Source organism: Panthera uncia, chromosome A2 (genome assembly GCF_023721935.1).
Source record: "Panthera uncia isolate 11264 chromosome A2, Puncia_PCG_1.0, whole genome shotgun sequence".
Taxonomy (NCBI): Eukaryota; Metazoa; Chordata; class Mammalia; order Carnivora; family Felidae; genus Panthera; species Panthera uncia.
Window position 1 is genome coordinate 62058095 of NC_064816.1, and position 8462 is coordinate 62066556.

Below are 8462 nucleotides of genomic sequence, written 5' to 3' on the forward strand. Positions count from 1 at the left end.
GGAGGGGCAGAGAGAGAAGCCCGAGCAGGCTCTGCACTGTCATTGCAGAGCCCAACACAGGGCTCGAACTCACGAAACCGAGAGATCATGACCTGAGCCAAAACCAAGAGTCCAGACGCTTAACTGGCTGAGCCACCCAGGCGCCCCTTGGTTTTTTTAATTTTAAAAAGTCATTTATCTTGATGAGAAATCATATGTCTTAATAACCTTGATAAACGCAGTTTTGCATGATTACACCTTAAGGTTGAAACACATTTCATTTCATCATTTCCCAGAAGGGGCAATGAATTCACCCGTTTCCTGTTTTTAATCTCAGAATGTTCTGTATTTCCTCCATATCTACTTGCCCGGCAGCAAAACCCTGGAAGCAGTCGACACCAAACCCTTTTAACCCCTACCTAAGATTTATGCACTTGGTACACAGTTGCAATGAAAATCCACAGTTTCTCTGCCCAGAAATGGATATGTGAGGCAAAATTCACTGTCCCTGTTGTAAGTGAAATCCTTCAGCAAGCTGGTCAGTGATCTGAACTCAGTCTGACACGCACGCTCATGGTTCACGTTCAAGGGCACCTCCACCAACTTATTCATCTAGCATGTGGCGGGGAGGGAACATTCCTTCGTGACCACATTTTCTAAACTACTCAAACCTACCCATTTTATTTTCGGTATATTTAACCCGTTGGGATGAGGGATCTTTCTAGAACCCACTTGACCCCCTGAGATTCTTTCAAGAATATCTTGAAAACATTTCAATGTTCTCTTCTCAGCTCAGGTCTGCTATCGTAAATACTAACTCGGGCGTTCCGGAGAGGTGATCTGTGTGCACACATTTGGCGAATTGTAAACCCCGTGTGCAGGAAGGACTGTGCTCTCCGTTCATTCATTTACTCTTTATTTATTCCTTCCTTCCTCAGACATTTCTCACGTCGCCAGTGCAGCGGCCTGTTGACTTCCAGATATTCGGTCCAGATGGCCAAGAGGTAGTCCTCTTGCGGCCAGAAATAAGACTTGCATTTGTCTGGCCGTGTGGGCTGAGCCCTGTGCTTCACTGTTGGAAAAAGTCAGCGCCCCTGTGGACCTTATCTCTGTTCCCTAAATGACCCTGGCTCTCGAGTTCTCTTATCTGGTTGCATAGTGTTTTCAGCGTCGGCCTCAACTTTCTAATATGCAACTTCTAATCTGCTGGGTGTTAGGTTAAGAAAGAACCATTTAATCATTTTCAAAAGTGTGCATGAGGTGAGGGCCCGTGAGTGTCACAGGGACTCACCCGTGAGTAGACGCGTGAATCTGGTTCAAAGGCTTCTGAGTTCTCTTTTTGTCGGTTGCCTCAGAGGCTGGTTTTACTTTCTCATTCTTGACCCGTTACCACCACGTGGTATAGGTGGATGTCTGACTTCTGAGTCAGTGTAATATCAACGGGATGATTCCCCCAAGTCTCTCTATTTTTTAAAGTTTACTTATTTTGAGAGAGAGATTGTGAGCAGGGGAGGGGCAGAGAGAGAGAGAAAGAGAGAGAGAGAGAGAGAGAATCCTAGGCAGGTTCCACACTATCAACTCAGAGCCTGACGCGGGGCTCGAACCTCCGAACAGTGAGATCATGCCCCGAGCTGAGATCACGAGTCAGATGCTCAACTGACTGAGCTGCCCGAGCGCCCCCTCGAGTCTATATTCTTTAAGTTTAGCAGCTCAGAATCAGGCAAAGGGATTACATTCGCCATTTCTTTGATCTTTAGTTTAAGTTTGATCCAGTTTAAGTTTACACTGTATTTCTTTCTATCACTTAAACCCAGAGCCTCAAGCCAAAATGGGAAAGGCTGATGACAATTCTTGATCTAATGTGCAAAAATATGTCTTATTGTTACTTTATTAGACATTTTATTTCACTTGGCCCTCAACCGCGACCAACCTTGGAGTAATTGGTGACCAAAATATGAATATTTTGTCATTGCAGAGGGCAAAACTTTCTGTGAATTCCACATGCTGTACATTTTCCCTCATATATTTTTAGAACTTTCTTAATACTCAGTGTTCTGAAAATAAATATTGCTCTCTTTTTTTCAAGTTAATTTATTTGGGAGAGAAAGAGAGAGAGAGAGAGTGGGGGGAGAGGCAGAGAGAGAGAGAGAGAGAGAGATCATCCCAAGCAGGCTCCGTGCCACCAGCACAGAGCCTGATGCAGGGTTCGAACTCATGAACCATGAGGTCGTGACCTGAGCTGAAACCAAGAGTCGGATGCGTAGCTGACTGAGCCACCCAGTTGCCCCAAAATAAATATTGCTCTTCAATAAGCAAGATCACACCTTCCCACACCTCTTCTCCTTGCTTAGATCTTACGGTAGGATCTCATCATAAAAGACAGAAGCTGGGAGGTCTGGAGGCCAGAGGAACCACGGAGCCACCAACAATGTGCCTGGAGCCCACGCTCTTCCTCTCCCGTCCCGTGGGATTTGCAGTTCCACTTTGTCCACATAGAGAGCCAGAGAAACCTGCTTTTCTTTCCCCTTAATCCCGTCTGCCACAACTCTTGCCCTAACGGGCAGGCCTAGCCTCCAGAGCCCTGGCACACCACCACGCCTCCCCAGAACGGGCCTGATGTCCAGTCTCCTGCTCATTCCCTGAACTCGAGGCTCTGATTCTGCAGTGTTTGTGCTAAGGCTTGTCAGAGACGGGAGGGAAAGAGGCCTGCCCCCTTCTTTTATGCATCAGCCCAGCCATGACAGCTGGGGCTCTCTGAAGTCACCAAATGGAGGGACAGGTATGGTGTCTTCATGTAGGGAAACTGAGGCCGGGGCTGGGAGCAGCCTGATGGCCGGGGGCCGGTAGATGCAGTTTTGGCTCCACGATCGGTCTTCAACTGTGTCGTTTTTATTGAAGGGCATCTCTTGTTAGTGAATCTCTGAATCTACCAGCAAGTTCCTAAAACTTTCCTTTACATACGTCTCCCGGCACCTTGGTTACCAGGCAGGGGATCCCTTGGCCTGGGGACCCAACCTGTCCCAGATGCGGGATGCAGGAATTGTATTAAAACTCAATGCCACGGGTGCCCAGGTGGCTCAGTCAGTCAAGTGGCTGACTTCGGCTCAGGTCATGATCTCACGGTTTGTGAGAGAGCCCCAGGTCAGGATGTGTGCTGACAGCTCAGAACCTGGAGCCTGCTTTGCATTCTGTGTCTCCCTCTCTTTCTGCCCCCCCCCCCAACAGAGGGTCCAGAGAAGGCAGAATTCCCCTGGAGCATCTGCAGACACTGGTGTGTCAGTCACTGGGGGCTCAAAAACCCCAGGTTTGCCATTTGTGCGTGCGAGATGCTTCTCAATTGTTCTCCAGCCTGGTGGGGGGCAGGACCAAGAGACAGGGGAGCAGGGACAAGGGAAAACCCATGCAGATATGCACCTGCCACTGCTGTGGGGAACCAGGCTTCCATCCCACCAGAGCTCCCTCCCCCCCCCTCCGGGGGGCAGAATGCAGGAGGGGGCATGCATGGCACCCCCCACTGGCCAAAGGCTGCCCCATGGAGGGTGAGCGTCCTGGTTGGGAACTGCTGGTGCACAGCACAGGTTTTCCTGGAGCCTCCAATGCCCTGGGCAGAGAGACAGAATATGGCACAGCTGAGCAGACGACATGGGGTGCACTGGGCACACCTGCCCACAGCAGGTGAAAGGTGGCCAACAGGCTGCAGGTGGGACGGCGAGGTGGTGTGGTGCCCAGGTGAGGTCTTTGCTACTGTGTATCATTTTTTGGATAGATAGAAAGAAAGGAAGGAAGGAAGAAAGGAAGAAAGAGAAGGAGGAAGGGAGAAAGAAAGAGGAAGAAGAAAGAAAGAAAGAAAGAAAGAAAGAAAGAAAGAAAGAAAAAGAAAGGGAGGAAGAGAGGAAGGAAGGGAAGAAAGAAAGAAAGAAAGAAAGAAAGAAAGAAAGAAAAGAAAGAAAAGAAAAGGAAAAGGGAAGGAAAGGAAGAAAGAAAGAAAGAAAAGAAGAAAGGGAGGAAGAGAGGAAGGAAGGGAAGAAAGAAAAAGAAAGGGAGGAAGAGAGGAAGGAAGGGAAGAAAGAAAGAAAGAAAGAAAGAAAGAAAGAAAAGAAAGAAAAGAAAAGGAAAAGGGAAGGAAAGGAAGAAAGAAAGAAAAGAAGAAAGGGAGGAAGAGAGGAAGGAAGGGAAGAAAGAAAGAAAGAAAGAAAGGGAGGAAGAGAGGAAGGAAGGGAAGAAAGAAAGAAAGAAAAGAAAAAGAAAGGGAAAAGGGAAGGAAAGAAAGAAAGAAAGAAAGAAAGAAAGAAAGAGTAAAAGAAAGAAAAGAAAGGGAGGAAGAGAGGAAGGAAGGAAGGAAAGAAAGAAAGAAAAGAAAAGAAAGAAAGGGAAAAGGGAAGGGAGAAGAAAGAAGGAAAGAAAGAAAGAAAGAAAGAGGAAGAGAGGAAGGAAGGGAAGAAAGAAAGAAAGAGAAAAGAAAGGGAATAGGGAAGGAAGGGAAGGAAGGAAGGAAGAAAGAAAGAAAAGAGAAAGAAAGAAAAGAAAAGAAGAAAGGGAGGAAGAGAGGAAGAAAGGGAAGAAAGAAAGAAAGAAAGAAAGAAAGAAAGAAAGGGAAGAAAGAAAGGGATAAGGGAAGGAAAGGAAGGAAGGGAGAAAGAAAGAAAAGAAAGAAACAGGGTTCAGAGATGAGAAACCAAGCTGCCAAAACTGAAGGGAAAAAAAGAACTGGGACATTTTGGAATCACAGGCTGGTAGCTCCCCGTGCTGGCTAGCACTGGCCACCTCCATTTTGCTGATACAGGGGAGGGTCTCACACGGCAGCCGTCAGTGCCCCTGGTGGCAGGCCCGTGGCCACGGGGCAGACGTCCCATCCTCGGTGGGTGTCACGAGCGACAGCATCACAGGTGCTCGGTAAGACTCAGGTTTACGTGTGGAAGAAAACGTCAGGGGCTTGGTTTTACGTGGCATGGCTGGGCGTCAACACTGCAGGGTCCACAGCGTCACGTTGGGGTAGGAACCATGTGTGAGGCATAGAGTGTCATCTAGAACATTCACCCAGGAAGCCTGGAGGGTGGGTCACAGCCCTGGCAGTCAGCTCTGTAGGTGGAAATTTGACCAGCCGCCCTCTGCTCAGGGAAACAGCTGAGCCCCGGTGCTCTCCCTGCCGTCAGACAGAAGCTCACTTCTAGGAGGTGAGGGAGGGGGAAGCATCTAGAGGGTCCAGGCCATCAGCAGGCGGTGACGAAGGGTTGAAGAACATAAGCAGCGGCCAGGGCCCGGGGAGGCCTGACAGCAGGATGGGAGGGAGGACGCACAGGGCCGTCCTGAGCTGCCCGCATGTCCGAGCTCTGCCCACGGGCCGTGCACGGAGCCTTCTCTGGTTTGTAATTCATGACAACGGTTCTGTGCTCGCTTGCAAAGAACGAATGGAAAGAAACGATCCCGGGAAGGTTCTATTCACGTGTAACGTCTAAAGAGATAAGCAGCAGTTTTTCTGCAAGAACAGTAATAATTCCTGGGGGTAGTAGCCACTGTTTCTCTTGGACACCAGGGAACAGGGAAGAGGGGGGCATTCATTTTAAAACCTGTGCCTGGAGGGAGCTTCCCATGTGAATCCAGAGGCCTCGGAGGTGAGGCCCCCTCGGCGGGGCCCTCGCCCTTGCGTTACACGCCTGTGAAAACGGTAGATAAGGATTTTTCTCGGCGACCTCCTCGCCCCTCCAGCGGGAATGCCTTTGACCCAGAGTCCCGCTGGTTATCTCCACACGCAGAAAATACCACAAACCGGTTAATTCACAACTTCTTTCTCCTTCTTCCCTAAGTTTCGTGCTTTTTCCTCTCTGTCTGTTCTCGTTTCTTGAAAGGGTATTTTTAGTCCCAAAGGGGGATCTGCCTAAATGTCGTTAACGTTTTCTGTTCGTTTTTCCATCGTTTTGGTCTGAGCTCCAAGATTACAGTGTTGATTACGCCGAAAGGATTTTTCACCCTGTTTTACTCCAGCCTTTTAAGTGGCAGAGAAAAAATAACAGCATGGCCCCTAGAATTACCAGGGATTTTCTGGACCTCACACCACTGAGGACAGACATGCGGGGGATGCGGGGATGGGACCTCCTCACACAGCTGGGCCGCGGCCCGGACTGGTCCCTCGTTCAGGGGCCCGGACGAGGACAGCCTTGCCTTGCAGAAGTCTGCTTTGATGAGGAAAGGCTCGTGAGCGTGTGTGAGTGTGGGTATGAGCATGTGACTCTGTGTCTGTGTATGCGAGATGGTATGTGTGTGTGCACATATGCGTGAGCATGACTGTATGCATATAGGAGACGGTGTGTGTGTGACTGTGTATGCGAGAGTATGTGTGTCTGTGTGAAAGTGTGTATGTAAGTGTGAGTGTATGTATGTGTCTCTGTGAGGGTGCATATCCATATGTGTGTGTATCTGAGTGAAGCTGTATAGAAGTACGTGGGTATGTATGTGTGAGTGTGTGTGTGTATGTGTAGAGGTCTGTGCGTGTGTCTGTGTGAGAATATGTGTGCCTGTGTATGAGTGTGTATGTGTGAGCATGTGAGTCTGTGTATGTGAGAATGTGTGCGTGTAAGACTGTGTGTGTATGGGGGGGGTGTATATGTATGTGTGTATATATAGTGAGTATATACGTGTCCAGGTGAGAGCATTATCTGTGCATATGTGGGTGGATGTGTATATGTTTGTGTGTCTGTGAGTGTGTGTGTAGAGTGTGTATATGCATGTGCGCATGTGTGTGTGTGAGAATATGCGTTTATGTGAATGTATGTGAGTGCGTCAGTGCGTGAAAGTCTGTGTCTGCGTTTGTGTGGGTGTCTTTGTGTAAGTATGTGTGTCTGTGTGTGTGCATCTGTGTGTGAGTCTCTGTATGAGTGTGTGCATATGCATGTGTAAGTGTGTTTGAGAGTCTGTAAGTGTGTGTGTATGTGTGTGAGAGCATGTATCTGGGAGCGTGTGTGTGTGTGTGAGTGTGTCTGCGTACGTGTGTGTGTGAGTCGATATGTGAGTGTACATGTCTGTATGTGTGTGTATATGTGTGAGTCTGTGTGTATAAGTGTGTGTGTATCTGTGTATATATGTGTGTGAGTCTGTGTATTTATGAGTGTGCATGTGTGTGTCTGTGTCTAAGTGTGTGTGTGAGTCTGTATTTATGAGTGTGCATGTGTGTGAGTCTGTGTGTATCTGAGTGTCCACGTCTGTGTGTATGTGTGTGTGAGTGTGTATAAGTGTGCGTGAGTCTGTGTATAATGTGTGTGTGGACGTGTCTGTGAGTGTGTGTCCGTGTGAGAGTCTGTCTCTGTGCGCCTGGGCGTGTGAGTGTGAGAGTCTGTGCCTGTGAGTGTTCATCTGTGCATACGTGTGTGTGCGCCTGGCCCAGCCACCGAATGCAATTCCTGACTCCTGCTTCCCTTTCTGTCACTTCTCCATAAGTGTCCGCATTTCGGTTGGCCTGGTGTCTCGCGGTGGCTTCCTCTTTTCCTGCATCCCTATATTTCATTATTCGCCCTTGTTCCTCTTCTAGGCGCTTACAATTCAGCCAGGAGGATGTGGAAACCCAGTTACAATATGACACATGCCTCCGTGTCACAATCGCGCTCTCGGGCCCTGCCTCCTGGAGGCATCTGGATGGGGGCAGAGGGGGGAGGAGGGGAGCTGGTGTGGACAGAGGGCCGGACAGAATGCAGAAGTTGGGGCTTCTGGAAACCCGAGGGCCGGCGATCGCTGGGATGGTTTTCCTCGGAAGCCTGGAGTTTCCCATCCGCGGCCGGATTCCAGCTGGGGCCTGAGGCCGCGAGCCTGCAGGTGCGTGTTTCTGCTTCAGGAGCCTCTTCCCTCCAGGCCACCCCACGGCCCCCAGTGTCCCTCTGTCTGTGGGGTGTGGGGACAGTGTCCTCTGCCCGGAGTCCCCCTGCCCCTGGCCACCTCCGTCCTGACCTTGACCCCGTTCCCCCAAGGGACCCCCGACTTCATCTCGGCTGCCCCATCGTCCCCCTCTGCAGCCCCACGGTCTGGGCAGTGGGGAGGACCACCCGTCACACACACACCGCCATCCCTGCATTGCTGCCCTTCCTGGAAGCCAGACCTGTGTCCCCTCTCCCACCACGCTGTCCCCACGGTGGACACAACCATCCCCCTGAGAACGAGGACTTCCTCTCACGCTCTGCTCCCTGGGGGCAGGGCTGGGGTTTCGCGTGGGCCTTTCTCTGCTCACCCTCACGTTCCTGCAGCCAGAGACCGTGTCTTCCCCCGGAGATGCCTCTTGTGACCCACTCGGGGCTTTGCACCCAACGCGTGCAGTGCCTGGAACATACACTGGTCCTCTGAGGGTGTGCAGGGTGGCTCCATCTTCCAGGGCCATGCAGGGTGGCTCTGTCCTCCAGGGCCGTGTGGGGTGGCTCTGTCCTCCAGGGCTGTGCGGGGTGGCTCCATCCTCCAGGGCCGTGCGGGGTGGCTCCATCCTCCAGGGCCATGCAGGGTGGCTC

General features: G+C 50.6%; 1 protein-coding gene across 25 annotated transcripts in view; it reads left to right on the forward strand.

Annotated features, from left to right (window-relative positions):
* IKZF1 (IKAROS family zinc finger 1) overlaps nucleotides 1-8462 on the forward strand; it is a 101300-nt gene that overhangs the window by 44940 nt on the left and 47898 nt on the right. Inside the window, exons 1-2 of one of the 25 annotated variants that reach the window (XM_049641261.1) lie at nucleotides 1-4274; nucleotides 4385-7782. The exon at nucleotides 1-4274 is cut by the window's left edge and continues 22490 nt beyond it. The exons of 23 other annotated variants lie outside the window; for them this stretch is intronic. The gene's annotated coding sequence lies outside the window, so the exon portion shown is untranslated. Of the gene's footprint in view, nucleotides 7783-8462 lie in introns of all 25 variants that reach the window. One more of the 25 variants, XM_049641260.1, reaches the window with a different exon arrangement.